Source organism: Saimiri boliviensis, chromosome 2, assembly GCF_048565385.1.
Source record: "Saimiri boliviensis isolate mSaiBol1 chromosome 2, mSaiBol1.pri, whole genome shotgun sequence".
In the NCBI taxonomy this organism is placed as follows: domain Eukaryota; kingdom Metazoa; phylum Chordata; class Mammalia; order Primates; family Cebidae; genus Saimiri; species Saimiri boliviensis.
In genome coordinates, this window is record NC_133450.1 from 37,863,976 (window position 1) to 37,888,757 (window position 24,782).

General features: G+C 41.3%; 1 pseudogene; it reads left to right on the top strand.

Annotated features, from left to right (window-relative positions):
- Positions 1-3,119: 3,119 nt before the first annotated feature.
- LOC101047647 (nuclear receptor coactivator 4 pseudogene) lies at positions 3,120-4,611 on the top strand (annotated as a pseudogene).
- Positions 4,612-24,782: the final 20,171 nt, after the last annotated feature.

Genomic DNA, 24,782 nt, shown 5'->3' on the forward strand with positions numbered 1-24,782 from the left:
ACATATGGAACAGGATAGAGATAGCAGAAATAAATCCAGGTATTTACAACCAACTGATTTTCAACAAAGGTGCTGAGAACATTCAGTGGGAAAAGGACAGCCTCTTCAATAAATGGTGCTGGGAAAGCTGAATGTCTATATGCAGAAAAATAAAACTAGACTCCTCTCTCTCACCATCTACAAAATCCCAACTCAAAACTGACTAAAGACACACAAGTAAGATGCAAAACTACAAAACTACTAGAAGAGAACATGGGGGTAATGTTTCAAGACACTGATGTCTTCAAAGATTTTATGGAAAATGCATCAAAAGCACAGGCAACAAAAGTAAAAATAGACAAATGAGATTACATCAAACTAAAAAGCTTCTGCACAGCAAAGAAAACAATAGAGTGAAAAAAGAACGTGCAGAATGGGAAAAATATTTGTAAACTATTCATCTGACAAGAGATTAATATTCAGAATATACAAGGAATTCAGGCAACTTAGCAAAAAAAAATCACATTTTAAAATAGATTTTAAAATGTGCTGAATACACACAAATGGCCAATAGGTATATGAAAAAAATGCTCACCATTACTAATCATCAGAGAAATACAAATTAAAAACACAGTAAGATATCATCTCATCCCAGTTAGAACAGCTGTTATCCAAAAGACAAAAAGTAACAAATGCTGGAGACAATATGAAGAGGGAAAGGGGAACTCAGACATACATACTGCTGCTGGGAATGTAAACTAGCACAGCTATTATGGAAAACAGTATGGAGATTACTCAAAACTAAAAATAAAACTACCATCTGATCCAGTAATTCCACTGCTGGGTAGAAAAGAAATCAGTATATCAAGGAGATATCTGCACTTACTGTGTTTATTGCAGCACTATTCACCATAATCAAGGTTTGGAAGTACCTCAAGTGTCCATGAACAGATGAATGGATAAAGAAAATGTGGTACATATACACAATGGGATGTTAGTCAACCATAAGAAATAATAAAATTCTGTTATTTGAAGCAATCTGGATGGAACTGGAAGACATTATGTTAAGCAAAATAACCCAGGCACAGAAAGACAAATATTGCATGTTCTCACTCACATTTGAGAGCTAAAAAAGCAGATCTCTTGGCAGTAGAGGGTAGAAGGATGGTTACCAGAGGCCAAGAAGAGTGGGGAGGGGAGATAAAGAGAGGTTGGTTAATGGATACAAAAATACAGTTAGATAAAAGGAATAAGTTGTACCATTTGATAGCACAGTAGGGTGACTACAATTAAGAATAATTTATTGTATAGTTCGAAGTCACTCAACGAGAAGGTCTGGGATGTTCCTGTCAAAGTCAAATTTAAAATGTTGAGAAGAATCTCTAAATGTAATGTTTTATTTGGGAAGAAAGAATTACAATGTGAGGCATACATGCAGATTGGATGGTCTTCAGTATGACCAAAGAATAAAGAGAAGATTCGAGGTTTTATAAAAAAAGGAGAAATATTGGGTATTGCTCTTTAAGAAAGTTGATTGGCACTGGCAAGGGTTTGGGGAGCTGGCAAACTCCAATTGGTGGTGGAAAAAATTTGTCCTAGAGTTTCAACAAGTTTTCTTGGAATCTATAGATAAAACTGGCTTAGAGTTACAACAAGCAGTTGCAGCAGTCAGGCTTCCAGAGAATTACATTTTTGGAGCAATGTTTTGTACCCTAAGTGCTTTTTTATTCTGGCTTCTCAACTTTGTTTCAGTAGTTAGATGTTACAGGAATGACCCAATTCTTATGATCAACTTTCACATTCTCAACACAAAGAAATAATAAAAGTTTGAGGTGATTCATATGGCTAATTACCCTGATTTGATCATTACACATTATATGCATGTATCAAAATATCATGTGTATACCATAAATATGTACAACTATTTATGTGTTAATAAAAATATAGCCTCTCTTTATATTCTTAGTATATTGTGTTTATTATAATCTCAAGATTATGTAATACTTCAAGAGCTTTTTCCTCTATAAAAATTATATTCATACATTTTTAGAAACCAAATGTAGCATTCAGCAACTTCTTTGGAAATGTTTAATTGATACCCTTACAGATATTTCGTCTGAATTTTTCTTTTCCTTTTCTTTCTTTTTTCTCTCTCTCTCTCTTTTTTTTTTTTTTTTAATTTTTTGAGACAGGGTCTTGCTCTGTCACCAGGCTGGAGTGCAGTGGCACAATCATGGCTCACTACTGCCTTGAACCTTCTGGGCTCAAGTGATCCTCTAACCTCAGTCTCTCAAGTAGCTGGAACCACAGGTGTGCACCACCATGTCTTGCTAATTTTTTGTAGAAATTAGGTCTCCCTATATTGTCCAGGCTAGTTTCAAACTCCTGAGCTCAAGCAATCCTTCCACCTCAGCCTCCCAAAGTGCTGGGATTATAGGTGTAAGCTACCACTCCCTGCCTGAATTCGTTGAATGACTTTATTATCTTTGTTTTACATGTCCTCATACTTTGTACATTTCAAAATTATCAGGAAGAAGTTAACCACAGCCAGAGAACTCTGCCTTTGGGCCACAGGTTTGTGTGGGGCCATGTCTTAGTCCACCGAAGGTCCCCTTAGATCACGGGGAGAGGCAGGCAGACCTGGAGCAGTGAGCAGAAGGAATACTTCACAGGACCAGAGTGGCACCTCCGGTAATAGAGAACCCCTTTAGAGGTGTACTGATGCAAGGAGGAACTTGGAGCTTACTATAGGTGGAGTTCTCTGGATTGAACAGCAAATTAAAGATAACTTGCAAGAGGTCAAAGCTGAGATTCACAGTTGTATTAGCCATCACCTGGAATGCCTCAGAAGCCATTAGGTTGGCTGTATGAACAGTGTAGATCTCACTTATCAGCTGAAAGAAGAGACACTTCAGCAGCAAGCTCAGTAGCTCTACTGGTTATTAAGCCAGTTTGATTGTCTTATTCAACAACTGGAGTGTACTCAAAACAAAGATCTAGCCAATCAAGTCTCCGTGTGCCTGGCAAGACTGGGCAGTTTGGCCCTTAAGCCTGAATATTCAACTGTCCTACTCTTTGAAGCAGACACAACTGCTCTGTATCAGACCATCACCACATTTGGGTATCTGGAAACCATTCAAATTCCAGAGCACTTGATGGCTCATGCTAGTTACTCAAATATTGGGCCTTTCCTGGAGAAAAGAGGCTATATCCCAATGCCAGAGCAGAATCCAGCATCACAGTTGCCCCTCAGCAAATGGCTCCTTGGAAGCAAACCTGCCAGTGGTCTGTCAGTCTCCTTACATACCCAACACCCACCCCCAGGACTGGCTCGCCCAAAAGCAGACCTTGGAGAATAGTGAGACTTCTGTCAGAGCCTGCGATTTCCTCAGTAATATCTGGCAAAACTTAAAGGGCTTAGAAAACTGGCTCCTCAAGGGTCAGCAATAGGAAGTTCCTGAAAAACCAAGTTATCAAAAATGTAACAGCCATTCCTCTACTAGTTCTTTCTCCACTGAAATTGAAAAGGTTGAAGATCAAAAGCTTCCTAATCAAGATGAGACAGACCTATGAGATTGCCTGGTAACTCCCTAGGAACACCAGAAGCTGAAGAAGCCTGAGGATGGCAGTCGTGAAACCAGTGAGAAGTTTAAGCGCTTGTTCCAGTTCTACAATGTGAATGATTGGCTTGTCAAGATCAACTCCTGTATCAACTGTCAGGGCGACCAGCCCAAGGGGGTGGCGATTGAAAACCTGGGCAATCTGAAGTACCTGAATGACCATTTGGAAGCCGAGAAACCATTGTCCATCCCTGGCATGGTTACTGAGGATTGGCTTGTCCAGAACCATCAGGACCCATGTAAGATAGAGGAGATGTGCAAAGCCAATGAGCCCTGTACAAGCTTTGCAGAGTGTGTGTGTAATGAGAATTGGGAGAAGGAAGCTCACACTTCTTCAAGTGTGAAGTGGCTTCTGTGCAAGTGGCTTCTGAAGAAAGAAGGAAAGAATAAAAATGGGATGCCTGAGGAACCCAAACCTGAGCCTGAGAAGCATAAGGATTCCCTGAATATGAAGCTCTGTCCCTCTAGAAAACAGGTAAAAAAACAAAGGCACTCAAGGCAATGGTTCTTCTAAAATATGTGATTCCTTCCAAGTCATAAAGAGTAGTTCTTTGTCAGAGTGGCTCATCTGGCCCCCATACAAAGAAGGAAGTTCTGAGGAAGTGCCTAGTACTGAAGACAGAGCTGGCAAACCAAAGCTTAAAAGCCCCATGATCACTTCCTGGTGTCCCTTTAACACAGCTGACTGGGACCTGCCAGCACAGAAGATGGGCAACCTCAGCCACTTAGCCTCTGCAGAAGACAAGTGGCTGCCTCAAAAGAAGGCCCAGGAAGTATTACTTAATTCATCTCTACAGGAAGAACATAACATTCCCCCAGACTGTTTCAGCCTCCCCGAAGTTCATGATTTCTTTGCCTGAATGCAGCTTAAAGTCGATCAAGAGCATGGTTACATCAAACTCCTCTACGATGTAAAGGAGCGGAACAGCAAGAGTTGAGCAGCTTTCTGCCGATCATCACACATCATGAGCTGAGTGACTGCAGGTTGCCACATCATTGTTTCTGGGGCTGACCAGTGAGCTTAGTTCTTCTCCTGCTTTGTTTCGTACTAGTGAAGCAAAGTGAGTCATGAGATTGAGTTACTGTTGAAAAGAAAAACGCTGTTTAGCAATGCTGAGGTGATTCAGTTCCTTCCTTCTTAAAGGAGTATTAATCCACCCTACACTAAAAATACAGCATCTTGGTGGACTGGTCTTTTTCACAAGCCTCCAGGCCTCCTTAGATTGGGTTGTTATTAAAAATACATTAAAGCACTCTAGTTTTAAAAATGAAATATTTCTATAATCGAAGTGTATTGATGTATTCTAAAACTAGTAAACGTCTCTAACTTTTAATTGCCCTATACATGCTGCTCTTGCTGTGGGTTTTTTTCTGTTAGTGGTCTGAAATAATGATTTTTCTGTTAACATATTGTATACTTTACACAAAAAATTAACCTTGCCAATAGTGATTACCAAAATATATATTAATAATCTTGGCAATTTTGGACATTAACTACCAAACATTTTAGCCTACATGCTAGTTCTGCAATATTTTTCTTCTTTACTTGAAAGAAAACTCAGCTATTGTCTTTCTTTCTGTAAATGTTATTATTCAGTGAGATCTTCTAGAAGAGCTCACTGAATAATAAGAGCTCTTATTAATAATTAATAATAAGATAATACAGAGCTCTTCTAGAAGAGCTCTGTATTATCTAGAAAACTATTTTCAGGGTAGTTCTGACATTTCAAAATATTCTACAGACTTGCAGGGTTTAAAAGAAACTCAGCACCGACTAAGCAAATAGGCAAGACGTTGGAAATGTGGTCTAGTCCTTGAACCATTCACTATCGAAGGGACTTTGGGTGCATCCTGTGTAAATGCAATGAGCTTGACACATCTGGTGCTTTTAACTAGGGATAAAGTTGATCTCTCACCGCAAGCACGGTATACCTGTACCTCTAAAAGTACAACGCAGTGACCATTTTGTGAATGGACCGTTTTCAACACTTGTGCCTTGGGTGTTCATTGAAACTTTATAAAACTACTGACGTTTTTTCAATATTCTTAAAGCTATGTCCATGCTTTAAAATGTCTCTGTAGGAGAGAAGAGAGGTTTATAATGTTTTTAAATCCTCTAAGATATTTTCACTTCTTTCCAGACTTTGAAACTATTAAGCTTCTTAACTGCCTATGTTATTAGAAATACTTCTGGGGAAATGTTATGGTCCCATAATGTCATTGGCATATAGCTTCACTAGCGTTCTTTAAACCACAGCTGAAAAGAGCTTTGTATTTTTTAATCCCCTCCCCAGACATCATTTAGAACTATTATAACAAAGATCGTGGGTAAAAACAACTTAAGGAGCCTTTCTAGTTACCTTAAGTTGCAGCTAACTCTGTAGTTTCTTTTTTGAGGCCTAACAAACATACCGTATTTTACATTATCAAAATGTAATTTACATTAATCACTATGTTAATGAGTATATAAAACATTCTTTTGCATTGACGCATTTTGTATATGCCTCCATTAAAGGCAAAACAGCTCTTTTTTTTTTTTTTTTTTTTTTTTTTTTTTTTTTTTTTGAGACGGAGTTTCGCTCTTGTTACCCAGGATGGAGTGCAATGGCACGATCTCGGCTCACCGCAACCTCCGCCTCCTGGATTCAGGCAATTCTCCTGCCTCAGCCTCCTGAGTAGCTGGGATTACAGGCACGCGCCACCATGCCCAGCTAATTTTTTTGTATTTTTAGTAGAGACGGGGTTTCGCCATGTTGACCAGGATGGTCTTGATCTCTTGACCTCGTGATCCACCCGCCTCGGCCTCCCAAAGTGCTGGGATTACAGGCTTGAGCCACCGCGCCCGGCAAAGGCAAAACAGCTCTTAACAAAAGAAAAAAAAGGGAAATTAACCACAGCCATATGTCTTTGTTGCCTGCAGATGGTTTTTGTTCTACTCTAATATATCCCTGAGGTGATGCTATAAAGTGAAGGCCGGAGTTTATGTCTTAAAGCTTCCCTGAAAAGGACTGTACTAGGTACTTCAAACTATTGACATTTCAAAGAATAGACTCTTGGGTACAGTCTTCTGATGAAACATAACTTAGACAATTTTCAGACTGCACCTGTGGGCTAAGGCAAGATTTCTACAACTCTTGTTAGTTGGGAAGCAGACAGCTTCATAAGTTTGCTAACCCAAGATCCAGAGGAACAAGAATTAATTAGAGGACTGAATATACTGATAAGGGAAATTTTATTGGGGTTATCTGGAATACAGTTTTTGTTTTAATGTTCTGTTTTCTGAATCTATAAGAAAGCCATTTTCCTCTCTTCTTACACTTCTTTAACCCATGACAATTTAGTAAACTCTGCTTTTGTAAACTGAAATGAAACAGATTTTAGTTCACTCCTGCTTACAGAGCACAGAAAAGGCACACAGACCTGTGCCCACCAGCATCCCACTCCAAGCCAAAACCATGACCAGTATGACTGCTCACACATTTACCAGCAGGGCCCCCAAGAAGCTGCATTGCCTCCACAGGGAGGCAGCACCCTGGCACTTGTGAGCACCCAGCCACAGTTGCCATGACTGACACTGCTGGCATGTGCGAATGAGAAAGGATCCCACTTTCACTGCACTATGAAATGCTTTGGCTGACATCATCCATCACTGTGTAGTGACCAGCAGTATCAGAGCACCTTGTCCCCCAACCCCCAGCTAGTAAAGTAGAGTCCTAACCTCAAGGAGCCAGAAAACAAATTTGGGACCCAATACAAGTCCCCCAGAGTTGGAGTGTGCAGTCTCAGAGTCAGGATCTGAGTGTTAGCCACCTAAAATCTTCCAGAAACAAAGTCAGTTGGCTGAATCCACCTTACATCACAATCAAACCCTCAAGATCATAAAATAGGATTAAAAAAAAAAAAATCCAAAGGTCAGCAACCTCAAAGACAGAAGGAACATAAGCCTGCAAAGATGAGAAAGAACCAACATAAGAACTCTGACAACTAAAAAAGCCAGAGTGTCTTCTTCCCTCTCTAGTAAGAGTTCTGAACCAGGCTGAGATGGCTGCAGTAACAGAAAGAGAATTCAGAATATGGACAGGAATAAAGATCATTGAGCTATAGGAGTACTTTAAAACCTAATCCACGAAAGCTAAGAATCATGATAAAAACAATGCAGTAGCTGACAGATAAAACAGCCATATAGAAAAGAATGTAACTGATTTAACAGAGCTAAAAAACGTACTACAATAATTTTATAATGCAATCATAAGTATTAACAGCAGGATAGATCAAATGGAGAAAAGAATCTCAGAACTTAGAGACCGGCTTTCTGATATTAAACAATCAGCCAAGAATAGAGAAAAAAGAATGAAAAGGAACAAACGAAACCTCCAAGAAATATGGAATTATGTAAAGAGACCAAATCTATGACTCATTGGTGTCCCTTAAAGAAATAGGGAAAGTGTAAGCAACTTGAAAAACATATTCCAGGATATCATTCATGAGAATTTCCCCAACCTAGCTACAGAGGCCAATGTTCAAATTCAGGTAATGCAGAGAACCCCTGTAAAATACTTTGCAAAAAGATCATCCCCAAGATACATAATCATCAAATTCTCCAAGGTTGAAATAAAAGAAAAATTGCTAAAGGCAGCTAGAGAGAAAAGTCAGGTCACCTACAAAAAGAAGCTTGTCAGACTAATGGTGGATCTCTCAACAGAAACCCTGCAAATCAGAAGAAATTGGCCAATATTCAACATTTTAAAAGAAAAGAAATTCCAACCTAGAATTTCACATCTAGCCAAATTAAGCTTCATAAGCAAAGGAGAAATAAGATTCTTTTTAGACAAGCAAATGCTGAGATAATTTGTTACCACCAGACCTACCTTACAAGAGCTCCTGAAAGCAGCACTGAATGTGGAAAGAACATCAGCAGTCACTACAAAAACACACTGAAGTAAACAGACTAGTGATACTATAAAGTAACCACACAAACAAGTCTGCAAAGTAACCAGCTAACATCATGATGACAGGATCAAACCCCCACATATCAATAATAACTTTGAATGTAAATGGACTAAATGTCCCAGTTAAAAGGCACAAGTGGCAAGCTGGATAAAGAACCAAGACCCATGGTTATGCTGTCTTCAAAAGACCTGTCTCACATGCAATGACACCACAGGCTAAAAATAAAGGGATGGAGACAAATCTACCAAGCAAATGGAAAACAGAAAAAGACAGGGGTTGCAATCCTAGTTTCAGACAAAAAAGACTTTAAACCAACAAAGATCAAAAAAGACAAAGAAGAGCATTACATAATGGCAAAGGGTTCAATTCAACAAGAATACCTAACTATCCTAAATATATATGCACTCAACACAGGAGCAGCCAGATTCATTAAGCAAGTTCTCAGAGGCTTTCAAAGAGACAGACTCCCACACAATAATAGTGGGAGACTTTAACACAACACTAACAATATTAGACATATCACCGAGACAGAAAATTAACGTAGATATTCTGGACCTGAACTCAGCACTGGATGAAAGCAAAGATGCAATATACCAGAATCTCTGGGACACAGTTAAGGCAGTGTTAAGAAGGGACTTTACAGCACTAACAGCTCACCTCAAAAATTTAGAAAGATCTCCATTTAACAACCTAACATCACAACTAAAAGAACTAGAGAACAAAGAGTAAACCAATCCCAAAGCTAGCAGAAGACAAGCAATAACCAAGATCAGACCTAAATTGAAGAAGACTGAGACACAGAAAATCATTCAAAGATCAACAAATTCAGGAGCTGTTTTTTGAAAAAAATGATAGGATAGACCACTATCTAGACTAACAAAGAAGAAAAGAGAGAAGATCCAAATAAACACAACCAGAAATGAGAAGGGGGATATTACCACTGACTCCACAGAAATACAATAACCGTCAGAGAATATTATGAACATTTCTATGCACATAAACTAGAAAATCTAGAAGAAATGGATACATTCCTGGACACATACACCCTCCCAAGACTGAGCCAGAAAGATATTAAATCCCTGAACAGACCCACAATGAGCTCTGAAATTGAGTCAGTAATAAGTAGCCCACCAACCAAAAAGAGCCCAGGACCAGATGAATTCACAACTGAATACTACCAGATGTACAAAGAAGAGCTGGTACCATTCCTACTCAAATGATTTCAAACAATTGTGGAGGAAGGACTCCTCCCTATCTTATTCTATGAGTCTAGCATCATCCTGATTCCAAAACCTGGCAGAGACACAACAAAAAGAGAAAACTTGATGAACATTGATGCAAAAATCCTCAACAAAATACTGGCAAACCAAATCTAGCAACGCATCAAAAAGCTTATCCACCACAATCAAGTAAGCTTTATTCCTGGGATGTGAGGTTGGTTCAACATATACAAATTAATAAATGTGATTCATCACATAAACAGAACCAAAATCAAAAATCACATGATTATCTCAATAGAGGCAGAAAAAACTTTCAATAAAATTCAACACCCCTACATGTTAAAAACTCTCAATAAATAGGTATTGAAAAAACATATACCTCAAAATAGTAAGTACCAATTACGACAAGCCCATAGCCAAAATCATATTGAATGGGCAAAAGCTAGAAGCATTTTCCTTGAAAACTACGACACGACAAGGAGGCCCTCTCTCACCACTCCTATTCAACACAGTATTGGAAGTCCCAGCCAGGGCAATCAGGTGAGAGAAAGACATGGATGCACCCAAATAGGAAGAGAGGAAGTCTGTTTGCAGATGATAAGATCTTATATCTAGAAAACCCATGTCTTGGCCTAAAAGCTCCTTAAGCTGATGAACAACTTTAGTAAAGTGTCAGGATACCAAATTAATGTACAAAAATCACTAGCATTCCTATACACCAACAACAGTCCATCAGAGAACCAAATTAGGAAAGCAACGTTATTCAGAATTGCGCCCCCCACTCCCTATGAATACAGCTATGAATACACACCTATGAATACACGTCACCTATGAATACAGCTCACCAGAGAAGTGAAAGATCTCTACAAGGAGAACTACAAAACACTGTCAAAAGAAATCAGAGATGACATAAACAAATGGGAAAATACGTCATGCTCATGAGTAGGAAGAATCAGTATCATTAAAATGGCCATACTGCCCAAATTTATAGATTCAATGCTATTCCTATTAAACTACTATTGACATTATTTACAGAACTAGAAAAAAACTATTTTGAAATTCATATGGAACCAAGAAAGTGCCTGAATAGGCAAGACAATCCTAAGCAAAAGAATAAAGCTGGAGGCATCATGCTACCCAACTTCAAACTGTACTACAGGGCTATCGTAACCAAAACAGCATGATACTGATACAAAAACAGACATATAGACCAATGGAACAGAATGGAGAATCCAGAAAAGAGACCACACACCTATAGCTATCTGATGAAGATCTAATATCCAGCATCTTTAAGGAACAAAAAATAAAAAACAGCCCCATTAAAAAGTAGGCAAAGGACATGAATATATACTTTTCAAAACAAGACATATATGTGGTCAACAATCGCATGAAAAAAAGCTCAACATGACTGATCACTAGAGAATTCAAATCAAAATCACAATGAGATACCATCTCACACCAGCCAGAATGGTATTATTAAAAAGTTGAAAAATAACAGATGCTGGAGAGGTTGTGGAGAAAAAGGAACACTTACATGCTGTTGGTGGGAGTGTAAATTAGTCCAACCATTGTGGAAAACAGTGTGGCTATTCCTAAAAGAGCTAAAATCAGAACTACCATTTGATCCAGCAATCCCATTACTGGGTATATACCCAAAGGAATAGAAATCATTCTGTCTTAAAGACACATGCACACATAAGTTCACTGCAGTACTATTCACAAAAGCAAAGACATGAAATCAATTTAGGTGCCCACCAATGGTAGACTGGATTTTTTAAAATGTGGTACCTATACACTATGCAGTCATAAAAAAGAATGAGATCATGTCCTTTGTAGGAATATGGATGGAGCTGGAGGCCATTATCCTTAGCAAACTAATGCAGGAAGAGAAAACCATATACCACATACTCTCACTTATAAGTGGGAACTAAATGATGAGAATGCAGGGACACATACGGTGAACAACACACACTGAGGCCCGTTGGAGGGTGGAGACTGGGAGGAGGGAGAGGATCAGGAAAAATAACGAATGGGTACTCGGCTTAATACCTGGGTGATGAAATAATCTATACAACAAACCCCCATGACACAAGTTTACCTATATAACAAACCTGCACATGTACCCCTGAACTTAAAAGTTAAATTTAAAAAAATTTTTTAAACCAGATTTTAAATATCTGATTCTGAGTTCCCAGAATTCCAAAACTCTTAAAGAACCTTTTTTTCATGGCAATATAGTTATTTGCATAATTTTGGTAGGAATTGGTCCTGCTTTTTACCAGAATATAAATAAACAAATTGATAGTGCAATCAAGGCCTTTTCTGAAGTGTGATATCTGAGAATGGTGCTCCCTTACTCAGATATGACCACCAGTTTGCTTTAAGAAACAGAAGCTGGCCATACTTAAGAGAATCAGTGCCTACAAAGCCCTCCCAGGAAAGCTGGCCTGGTTTCTGGCTGACAGAGTCCCCGCCTTTCAGGGGGTTAGAAAGGTCATTTTCTAGTACACCAGTAACTTTAGGATATTTGGGGACCTTAAGAAAAGAGGATTTCACCCAAATTTGTAGGTACTATAGGTAAAATTCGGTATAAAGCATTTCTTGGAATTGATTTCCTAGCCTCAAGATAGTAAATAGTAGAGGCTTTTAAACCCATCTGAGATTTTTTAATGAAAACTCCCATACATAAGTGAATTTTGTGGCATTAGTTGTTGCTCAATACTATATAGCTCAAGATTTGCAAAGATTGACAAACTTAAGAAAAACCATGTTAATTAACATCTTTGCTGCATCTACGTAAACAAGCTAAACCTAATTGAAACCAGCCTTATTTTGTGATCAAGAATTCTTTGAGATTACATAATCACAAGGGGAGGAAGGAGACTATTAGAAAAAAATTGTGAAAGACTTTGAAATGTACTAAAAATTACCAAAGAGATTACTAGATGTTTTTATTGGAAAACTATGCATTGTCTAGAGTATACCACTTTGGCTTACCTAATTCTATGTCGTTTAGACCTCTCATTATCTTTGAGCTATTTTACGACTCTGTAAGTTATAAAAATAAAATGATAGCAATGCAAACAATTTTTGTCTATAAACATGCAAATTAATTCTGTCTGGTGGAGGAACAATTGATTCCCACTCCACCCCAACAATTATGGAAAAAGCCAATTTTGCATTTATTTGTAAATTCATTTCATGACCTACATATAGCTCTGCTCTTTGAATTCTGCTTTGAACTACTTGTAGCATATTTCCTCATGAATTAATAAGTTAAATATTTGACATATGTTCACTTTGTATATTTACTTGATAGTCATGATTTTATCTTTAAAAAATATCCATTAACTTTGGGAGGCTGAGGCGGGTGGATCACGAGGTCGAGAGATCGAGACCATCCTGGTCAACATGGTGAAACCCCGTCTCTACTAAAGATACAAAAAATTAGCAGGGCATGGTGGCACGTGCCTGTAATCCCAGCTACTCAGGAGGCTGAGGCAGGAGAATTGCCTGAGCCCAGGAGGCGGAGGTTGCGGTGAGCCGAGATCGCGCCATTGCACTCCAGCCTGGGTAACAAGAGCGAAACTCCGTCTCAAAAAAAAAATAAATAAAAATAAAAATAAAAAAATAAAATAAAAAATATCCATTAACAAGTTAAATCTGCTTTTGTAGTTTAAACTCTATTATATTTATTATTTATATATTATTAGAAAAGCATTGTCAACAGTTAAAACTGGTTGACATAATGTTAGTTTAATAGACACTCAATTAAGCATTTATTAAATTTTGCTTTCTATCTTGGAGTTAATAATTTTAGGTTTCAAACATTCTTGCAGGTACTTGAAAAGTTCTTAAGCTCTAAGCACTGTAACAGTGGGAAACAAATCAATAAAATAACTGTGTAGTCAATAAATATTTATTGAATGATGATTGAATTACAAATAATATATATCATTTTGGTGGGATTTCTAAAGTGCCATACATTCATATATACACCAGAAATAAAAAATACAACATGAAAAATAAACTAGGTAGTAAGATTTGTGGGAAATTATGCAATATGGCAATAATAATGGGCTAAATATCTTGCCTACAATTGCACAGTTCTAAGTGCCAGCAATATTTGAACCCAATTTTCTGACCACAGAATTCATACCTTTTCACTACCCAGTACATGGTCCTGGGTCTCGTGCCTCTTTTGCGAAAGTCCCATCATAGTGATTCATACTTTCTTCTCTTTTTCCTTCTACTCTCAAGCCCCATTATCTTTGTTCTTGGCTAAAGAGACATCTCATTGGAAAGCACAGCACTCATAGGCCTTGGATTTCAAGTTCTGCCAGCAGGAATGAATCCCTGGTCCTCTCAGAAGCTACATATTCTTGAGCAAGTCACTTAATCTCTCTATTAAAATAATAATATTAATAACATCTTACCCTAAGGGCATGGAAAAGGAAAGTGAGATAATGAAGTAACAAGCTTGGCACTGTTCCTGGCACAGAGTAAGTGCTCAATAAGCAGTGGTCGAGGTCATAGCTGCTTCCAGAGTCCTGCTCCTCTGGAGCCACCCTAAAGCCTCTGAGCTGCTGTCAAGCGTGGCAAGGATTGGGTTATGAAGGAGGAAATGGGGCTGGAAGACACGATTTGCATAAGCCTTTACATTTTATGAAAACTCTTTTTATTCCGCAATGGAACAAGTCTTTTGAAGCAAGGCAGTACAACCTAGAGACAATTTAAACAAATTCCAATTGGAGAGTTACAAGGGAGATTGCAGAAGGAAACTGGAGTCAAGCCTTAATGGGTCCAAATCCCAGTAGCCCTGAGCCAAGCAGGTTCCAAATCTGCCTTAGCTCCTGATTGCACTGAGCCTAAATCCTTCTCCAGGTCCCAGCAATAAAAGGGAAGTGAGGAGAGGAGATCACAGGGCATCTGGGGATCCAACTTAGGCCAAGTCAAAAACTCAGGTCTGAGTCCCAGACTTTGTTCTTGAGGAAGTTATTTGTAGCAAATGGAGAAAAACCCAGGAGGGGCTTGTGTTGGTGGAAAAACATGTCAGTTTCTAATGCACACAAGGTCTCGACATAAAGCTCAGCAAAGCAGCCACTTTGTCTTCCATTGCTTTTGTAGATCCCCGTGGCTTTAGCCACTGAGTGCTGCACAAAGTGGGCTGTAGGTAAGTGCCCCCTTCCTAAGGAAGAAATACCAGGCTGAAGCAAGAAAAGCAGGGTAGGTAGCGGGCTTCTCATTTCTGAGTGAGCGTGACTGTGACCTGCACCGTCATAGCACGGGTCTTACTGTGTTCAATAACCACCTCCAAAAAGGGTTTGGGATTGTGCAGGAGGGGCTGTGGGGAGGCGGCAGAAGTCATCATTACAGGTACAGAATAGGACTCTAACTTTAATCACAACCTCCAGTGAGGTCTTCCAGATCCACCAAATCTCACAACTTCAGTGGAGGCTTGGACTTGAAAATGCATCCCTGGCAGCTACAGTGTGGCACAGAGAAGGAGCCTGGGCTTTGCCTGGCTTTAACAAAACATTGGATTGAAACCAACTACTTACCATCAGAGTGACCTCATTTACTTAACATCTCTAAGCCTCAGTTTCTTCATCTCTAAATTAAGGTTAATAATATAGATCCCATAAGGTTGTCATAAGGATTAAATGAGACAAGTGGGAATTAAAAACACTTGCCTCACAAGGTGTTTTGAGATTAAATAAGATGATGTATGAAAATCCACTAACAGGACCTTAATTGTGGCTGGGTTGGTTTGAGGGAGGGCTATAGATCGTCCCCCTCTCCTTTTCAGGATCTGAGCCAATTGAGATACAAAAAAAATGGAGGCTAAAAGATTAGTTTCGGAGCCAATAGAAACTGATAAGAGACACAGGCATTGGCCTGTAGACGAGGAAGCTTCCTAACATTTTATCTTGGAATCAGCAGTGTCTCTCCAATGCTGTTTTCTCCTAAGGAGTAGAGCTAATGGAAGCTTCAGGGCTGGAGTTAGAATCTTCCTGACAATAATGTACCTAACTACCCCTGGAACAAACAGCACATATTATTAAAAACATCCCACTGCTTTATACAGGTGTGAACTTGCCTTCTTGATTCAAGTCCTAACCCTTCAACTTGTGGTCTTGAAACATTTACATCACTCATCCATGTGTTAACATCTCAACAAGGAATTCTTCATAGATCGGCTTTTCAGAAAAACACAGGATCCCTGAGTGATCAATTTCTCTTCCCCACACTTAAGCCACATCCACAGATTTTCTATTTTCATCGCCACACTATAAATATCACAGTAACATTTGAAGTACCTCCTTAGGTTTTCTCTCCTCATCTGTTGTCCCTAAGTAGCAGGTGGGGTGCAGAAGAAAAGATGGAAACCATGCTCAAGGAGCCCGGGCCTCCTCCGCTGTCTTCAATTTAAATCCTGATGTCCTGGCCACAACCCTGGCACTGGTTTGGTACTGGCTCCTGGTCCTATCGATTTGAACTTTCTACTTAATACTAAATTATGTCAAATCTTCTAGGCTTCTTTTAAAACTCTGGATGAGCATGGGAGCTCAGACACACACGTGCACACTCATGCATGCACATGCATGCTCACATCCACTCACACTCACCCTTCACTCAGCAGGTGATGCCTAGATGACGTCTCCTGCTGCGTAAAAACAATAGGAACCACCATCTGGAAGGTGCTTCAGAGCCACACATTCAGAGCTACAATCCACCCACATCCACGTGCATTCTCTTCCTTTCCCTCTCCTGCAATAAAGAAGTTCAATTGAAAGCCATCTGAGGCAAGTCCTCTTACCTATTTTTGGATGCCAATATCCCCTCCTTCTCAGGAATCTTTACTTTCAATGATCCTTTTTTGTTTTGTACATGCAAGCTCTATATTTTCATTGAGTTTTCATGGTGAATGTGCTCCCATTTAAAAAGAAAACAACTCTCTCAGCCCCTCCTCATTGGCCAACTAGCACCCAGCCTCTCTCCTCCATCACAGGTAAGCATCTCAAAAGTGTTGTCTAGCCTCATTGACATCTGCTCACCTCTCACTCAGTCCTCAGACCACCCCAGTCTGACTCTTTGCTCTACCAAGGATAATAAAATAAACAAAGGCTACCAGTGATCTCCAAGTTGCTAAATCCAGCAGCAGGACAGTTTCCAGTCCTCACCTCAGTTATGCTCCCAACAGCATTTCAGACTTTGAAGACTTCCTTGGCTACCTCAAGGCAACCATTGTCCCAGCCTTGCCCCTGAATTGATTCTGACTTGGTTTTCCCAAGCTTAAGAGGGTTTCCATCATCTAGCTAGCTGCCAGGATTCATCTGGAGCCACCCACAACATCTCTTTCTCTCTTACCCTCTATATCTAATTCACCAACGATTACACTGTTTTGCTTTCGAAATATTTAAATATTTCGAAATATTTGATCTATTTCCCTCCACTTCCCTGCTATCCCTCTCCAAGCCACCATGTTCTTTCACTTGGTCAACAACACTGACTTCTTAAGCAGTCTTCCTCACAGAGCCTTCTATCCTGAATGAACAGAAGCTGAGTGATTGATTTCCCCTCTCTCTCTCACACACACACACACTCTCACTCATACATTCTCTCTTTCTTTCTCTCTCTCACCCACCCTTCTTAAAACTCTTCGGTGGCTTTTATTGCTCTTAGAATCCAGGTCCAAATTCTTAACATGGCTCGTAAGATCCAGCAGGGTGTGGCTCCCTCAGGGCTTCCATTTGCCTCACTGTTTGTGTGGAGCTCCCCCGGAAGTTGTGCAGTGCAGAGTTTACACTGCTGTATACCCAGGTCCTGGACCCTGACCTTTCTCTCCAATCTCATCTCTCCCATGCTGAGTACTCTATACTCAGCCACATTCTCATTTCTCAAATGTGTTCTGCGCACTTTAGCCAACAATGTTCTTTGTTACCTGGTATACTCTCTTCCTCACTCCCAGTTTCCTCTCTCGGATAATTTTCAATCGAAAGTCACTTCCTCAAGGCAGCTGTTAGTATTAGCCAGAGTCTCAGTAAGAAACAGGCAGCATACTGCAAGAGGGCGAGTGATGGGAGTTTAACGAAGGGGCATGTTACAGCATCCAGCCAGGGTCAAGGGAAACCAGCAAGGCTGGAGAAGCACTCTGGGCTAGACGCTGTTGCCACCGCCGGGTCTGAAGGAGCAAAAGAAGGAAACTGCAGCTGGAGAAGAAGGGTCCCCTGACAGCAGCTGGGACCCCCAGCAGAGGAGCCCACCACCGCTTAACTGTAGCCCAGTGGGGAGGCGGCCAGGCTATAAACACTTCCATCCCTGCCCTTCCGCTCTCTATCTCCCACTGTGTCTCCCATTGGCCAAACCCACCAAAAAGTTGGAGGGCAAGGGAACCCACAGTGGCTCTCTAGGGGTCAGAGCAACTAGAAGAGATTGCTCTAACCTGGAGGGCAAGTGGAGTACAGAGCGCCTACCTTCTCTCTTCTCCCTTACTCAGCTGTCTTTGATATATGCTGCTTTAGCACGGCACTCTCTTCCTTCATAGTTATTCTCCCCATTTACAACTATGTTTCCTATGTTAATAATTTAATTAACATCAAATTATTATCAAGTAATTATTATCTGATACAGATAATTCTTCATATCACATGTGGACATGACACATTCATAAGCTCAGAAGGGTAGGCACCACTTGGATTCCCAGTGCCTGGCACAGTACCCAGTGTGGAGCTCAGCAGACATCTGTTGAACGAATAAACATCCTCATCAACCGCTGATTATGGGACGTTTATATACTTTGGCTCACATTCGTGAAGACTAAGGGAGGCCTGGCCTTAAAGGGGAGGGCAAGGCCCAGGGCGAGGCAGACAGCACAGATGAGGATCCTCATCACAGTGTCAGGGAGGTCCAGAAACTTCACTCCACGTTCAGTCCAAAGACTTAATGAAGCCTCTGGACCAAAGCTCTGGCTCTTCTCCTGCCCCATAGACAGAAATAGTGAGAGAGTCCAACTGGACAAGGGGCCGGATGGGGCAATAAATGGAAATAAAAAAACGAAATACATCAGACCTTAAACAATCCATGTCCTCCCCAGCTGACACTTACTTTGCTCTGACACTTATTTTGCTGTGCGACTTTGAACAATCATGCAACTCTCTGACTCTCAGTTTCTTGACTGAATAATGACTGAACTTTACATTATGGTTGCCGGGAGGATCACATGAGGACACGTGTTACGTGACACGTAGTTTATAAACTCCTAAGCACTGGACAATTCATCCCATGGTTTCAGAGGCACACAAGATGGTTTTAATAAAGTTCATTTTCTAAATTTTGTTTGGGAGGGCACTCATTCTGTAAGCAAAATATTCATCTCAGATACTCCCGAGCCTCATGGGACCTCACTCACCCGGGCAGTTCCTCAGAGTGATCCTGCCTAGTGGCAATGGGAATAATTATTATAAGCACATAAACCCCTCCTTCCAAAATTGGGAAAGTCTCTTGCCGCTTCTTACTTCCTCAGCCTGAGAGAAGCTCCCAATGGCCAATCAGAATCATCACCCCTAGTTTTCTATAAGCACATGCATAAGAAAGATACCTTGGCCGGGTGCAGTGGTTCACACCTGTAATGCCAGGACTTTGTGGGGCCGAGGCAGGCAGATCATGAGATCAAGAGTTTGAGACCAGCCTGGCCAACATGGTGAAACCCCGTCTCTACTAAGGATACAAAAAATCAGCCAAGCGTGGTGGTGCACACTTCTAAACCCAGCTACTCTGGAGACTGAGGCAGGAGAATTGCTTGAACCTGGGAGGCAGAGGTTGCAGTGAGCCAAGATCGTGCCATTGCACTCCAGCCTGGGTGACAGGACGAGACTCTGTCTCAAAAAAAACAAAACAAAACAAAATAAAAAACCTTGCCTCAGTTTCCCCATGGACCACTTGCTACATATTTATGAATGTGTAGTTAGGACTGTGTGATGTTGTCATTTCCAATTATGTGGTTTTTGCTTGCAGCAATGACACATTACCCTAATGTGTGCTTCCTTCTAATTGATAATTATCCTTTATCCTGCAATCATGACATAATTATCTGTAAGGCAGAAGTGTTCTTATTTTCCTTTTCTTCTTCCTTTTTCCTCCTCAGATTCATCCTTCCTGTGGATTTCTGCTATCTCCTAAACTCATTGTGGATTTCCTTACCTCTCCAAACAGATGGCTCAGTGCCATTAACTTTGTAATTTCATCTTTGAAAAATCTAATCTCTGTACTCCCTTCTCTGCTTTCCTTAACTTTTTAATAACACAGGCTTGTCAGAACAGAAATTGCTTCTGGCCTGGAACAGGCTGTGCTATCAATGGCATGTATATTGCTGAGGCTGGGGTGGCTTCACGTTGACTTGACACAAACCCAATCAGGATATGAGACCTGTGAAGATTTTCATTTTTATCTGAGGTCTCATAGTTGTTAGGGAAGTGAGAACGATATTGATATCTGTATATCTCCTTGCAGTTCACACCAAAAAGAGAGAGAGAAAGAGAGAGATTCTTGACATTTATCTCTTAAATAAGACATGTGAGCAGCCAAACACTGTCCAACAGGACAAATATTTACTGTGCCTGCAAACAGCCCTGAATGCCAGTTCAGGCAAGGCAAAGACTCTGATCCGAGCTGATCGACATTTAACGGAGACATCAGACCCTAAGGGCTGAAGATTAAGGACATTATTTAACACTGAACCATGTACAAGATTTGTCTCGTTGGCCGTATATCAAAACTGGGCATTTTTATTTTCATTTCCTGGATTCTCCATGGGCTCGTGTTCTTTAGGGCAAGTGGCTGTGAGACCTTTTCATTCCTGTGAACTCTGTCTCCAGGCCGATCTTTCACTCGGCAGTCAGAAGGATTATAGGATTGCAGGATTCTTCTGAAGATTTGCTAGCTCTCCTCCAAAAGGAAAATTAGACTCCTGAAGATCTACATGGCCGCTAAAAGTAAGCAAGGAGATGAGAGACCGTCTGGGGACCGTGGCTAGAAAAAGCACTCAAGGCATTTTTGCAGCAGAGTCCTCGACAAACCACCAAGGAGAAGGAGGGGCGAGAATTTCCACTAACGAGCTTGACAGTTATTCTGTAGCTCACAGAGAATTCGTGCTTACTTCAGCAGCGTTATTTTTTCAGACAGAAATGTCTGATTAGCAACTTCCTAGAGTGATGGTGCTTAATTGACATCGGCCACAAAGGCGTTTGGGAAGTTTTATCCTCTGCCTTTCATATAAAACCCTTAAAGTTCTGCTGCTGCAGGCAATATTTGGGAATAAGTCTTTATCTCTCTGCTCCACTAGCTTCCCAGACAACCTTCCTTTCCAGGGAACCCATGTGCTGCTTGCTTCTGAGCCTTCCTGGTTTGATTCCACTGAGCAAGATGTTTAACCACTCATGCCCCTGTCTCCTCAACTACCTGAGATGTTGGGGAGGAATTAAATGAGAAGACGTATCTAAAGTTCTTCTATGGCCCAAGATTTTTGAAGCAGGCACTCATACCTGTTAGCTCTCACAGTTATTATCATTTTGACAAACGTCAGGCTTGTCTCAGCTGAGCTGAGGGGTTGAGGCTTTTTCCCTGCCTTGGTCAGGGTAATGAGGGCTGATATGGCAGATAGGAGAACAGCCCCCCCAAAAATGTTCATATCCCAATCCCTAGAACCTGTGAATGTTACTTTACATAGTAGAAGGGTCTTTTCAGATGTGATTTAGATGGGGAGATCATCCTGGATTACCCAGGTGAGTCTAATGTCATCACAGAGTCTTTACAAGAGGAGGACACAAGGGTCGAAGTCAGAAGATGGGATGGCAAAACAGCTCAGAGAGGAGAGATGATGTCACACTGATGGCTTTGAAGACAGAGCAGGTGACACAAGCCAAGGAATACAGAAAGCCTCTTGGAACTGGAAGAGGCGAGGAAACGGAATCTCCTCTGCAGCTTCCAGAAGGAACACAGCCCTGCCAAGACCCTGAATTTAGACCAGTAAGACATCTGACCTTCATAAATATAAGATAATAAATTTGCATTATTTTAAATCACGACATTGATGGCAATTTGTTCCGGCAGCCCAAGGAAACCAAAGCGCTGGGTAACACTAGAAACCTATGAGTCCCATCAGGAGGAGAGGCAAGAAAGCCAAAGAAACTCTAGAAGGATGGCCTCTGGGACATGGACTTCATCCCACCAAGAGACCCCAGCCCTGCAGGGAAGAGAAGCTGCTGTCCCTCCTGGAAAGCACTGGCATTGATGAGGCTTGCCTCAAAGCCTCAAGGGGTGAGCGGAGGGGCTGGAGGACATGCTCTCTCCATAGGGAGATTCCAAGGTGGAAGAAGGGAAGTGAGAACTGAAAGGCTACTGGAGGACAGGGCTGCTGGTTGCTCTCTCCTTGGAGAACTGCAGAGGAAGGGGCGTGATGGGAACACGTGGCCACAGCTGGAACCTGAGCTCTCAGGCACTCCTGCAATAAGGAGGCTATTGTCACATAGGGCTTATGAGACTCAGTTTCATCTCTCCATCAACACTGCTTTTTTCATTTCCCCTACAGGCTGGCAGTCAAAATTACTTACTTACTTACTGAATGAATGAATGAATGCATGCATGCATGCATGAAAAGAGCCCAGATGTTATCACAAAATATCACCATTTCTCCTGACTTGGAGGTGGGAGTAGGGGGCTGGGAATGAGAAGGAGACTGGGAAAAGATTCTTTTTTTCCTTTTAATCTTCCTAGGAAGGGCCTGACTGAGCAAATCCCCTGCCTGCAGTCAGACACACTGGGAGGTGTCCTTGGGCCGGGGTTAGAAAGGTGGCTCCAGGCCCTGGGGGCTGCTGAGGCTGTTATGCAGGCAAACACTCCCAGTGCATTCAAAATCTGAGGAGGTGGATGCTAATAACCCATAATCAATGTTGCATTTGCCAACAGCCAAAAGAAAAATGAACCTTTAATTGAGCAAGATTTGGCATCAATCAATGATGTGACTTTAGTCAGGCAAAACCGACAGACTACTGAGCCGGACACCCAACTGTGAGAATTGCTCTCTACTGGGGTGAAGAATGCAAAATGTGGATAAGCAGCCTATCTTGCCAGGCCTAGGATCATAACTCACTGGGAAAAATCTCCTGTTTATATCTGTTTATAAATCTTTTTTCATTTTTCTCTTTTTTATGTTCTAAGAGCTTGACTTACTTTGTACCTCTGAGCCGCTTCACCTAAGTTTTCTATTTTTATATGCTGATGATAGTTTCTAAGAAGCCATTGGATACAATGGAATCTGTAGATTCCCAGCACCCAGCCAGAGAGCTGATAGAACAGGAACCTTGAAGAAGCAACAGTCAGAGGCCAGAGAATTCTAGCAAGATGGTAGGGACAGCAGCCACACAGGTTTTGGGTCTTCCTAAATCCCCACCTAAAAAAACCTGGCCATGGACAATATTTATCACAAACTAGCTGCTGGGGTATTCCCATGAACCCCAAATACAAGCAGGTCAGTATAAACCACCAACTACAAGCCCTGAGCACCCTCAGTATCTGTGAGGGAGTAGGGGGATGTCCTGGGTAGCTGCAGACCCAGCACAGGAGAACTCCAAGCAGCAACAGATGAGAAGCACCGCAGGCCTGGGACCAGCAGCTGCTATCGGAAGGAGCTTTGCCCAAGCCACTGGGGGCAGGCAAGGGATTTGTGGTCAGCTCTGAACTATGAACTTCTGAAAGTGACCAGCCAGGGTTCCCATCCAGCACAGGGCCTCAGAACAAGAAAACTGCTGGGAGTGGGCTGCAGACGGATGAAAATCTGGTGTGTGTGCATGCGTGCATGCATGTGTGTGTGTGTGTGTGTGTGTGTGTGTGTGTGTGTGTGTCAGTGGCCTCCCTCCCACCTGCCAAGATTCTTGGAAGGCTCTTTCCTTCCCAGGCCCTCCTGTTGCTCTCAGCCATTGCTTTGATGGCCTATGTGGACACAGTTCTGCAGCTCCAACACTTCTCACTCCTTTCAGACATGGTTTCTCATTCACCCTCTGGCTTCATGCATAATTCCAATTGATTCATCCTAATTCTGCCCGCAGGAGTTACAAAGACATCCTCCCTCTTCCACAGAACAGGTTTCAAATATTTGACAACAGCTATCAGGAGCCCTCTAAAAGCACCTCTTTTTCTGGCCAAGCATCTCCAGTTTCTCCAAAAGCTCCGTCTGGGATGTGGCTTCCTGAAGCCTCAGTCCTGGCCACCTGCCTCTGGGCTTTTTGCAGTGCAGAGAAGCAGCATGGTGTAGCAGAAAAAACACCAGCCCTGGTTCCAGAGAGCTAGAACTCCCACCATCTGGCCAGTCTATTACCTCTCTGAGCCTCAATTTTTTTCATCTGCAATATGGGGATAATATGAAATCCTGGGTTTATCGTGAGGCTCAGTGAGTTAATGAATGTGTCTTCTTTGAGAGTCCTAGAACATGGTAAAAACACGTATATACATACATACATGTTTGGGTATTATTTCTCCAAGTTGTAACATCAGTGGCACTCCAAGAGCCTGGAAGAGACCACTCCAGAAGTTATCTGTTGCGAGGAGGGCACAATGGGACTGTTTTGATCCTTCTTCTAGTCCCAGGCTTTTCCTAATGCAGTTTAAGTTACACAAACTTGGCAGATCTTTATTGAGCCGGCAGTCAACTGAGCAAGAGCCACTCCATTTACTTTAGGCTCTTAATTGTCTCGGACAAGGTTATACATAACATCACACATCACCTTAATGAAGAGAGCTGCTTTCAGCCCCATACAAAGGGCCTCCTGTGTTGAATTAGACAGGCCCATCGTTCTTTTCCCAACTTGGTCCCAGGGAATATTTTATCTGGGAGGAGAGTGCAGAGATTATCCTTTCTCACTAAAAAAAAAATTATAGTCATATACATCTAAATTTCATTTTCCTCAATATCCTTTCATTGATCTTCAACCCAAGAACCAATCTAAAACTTTAAGTT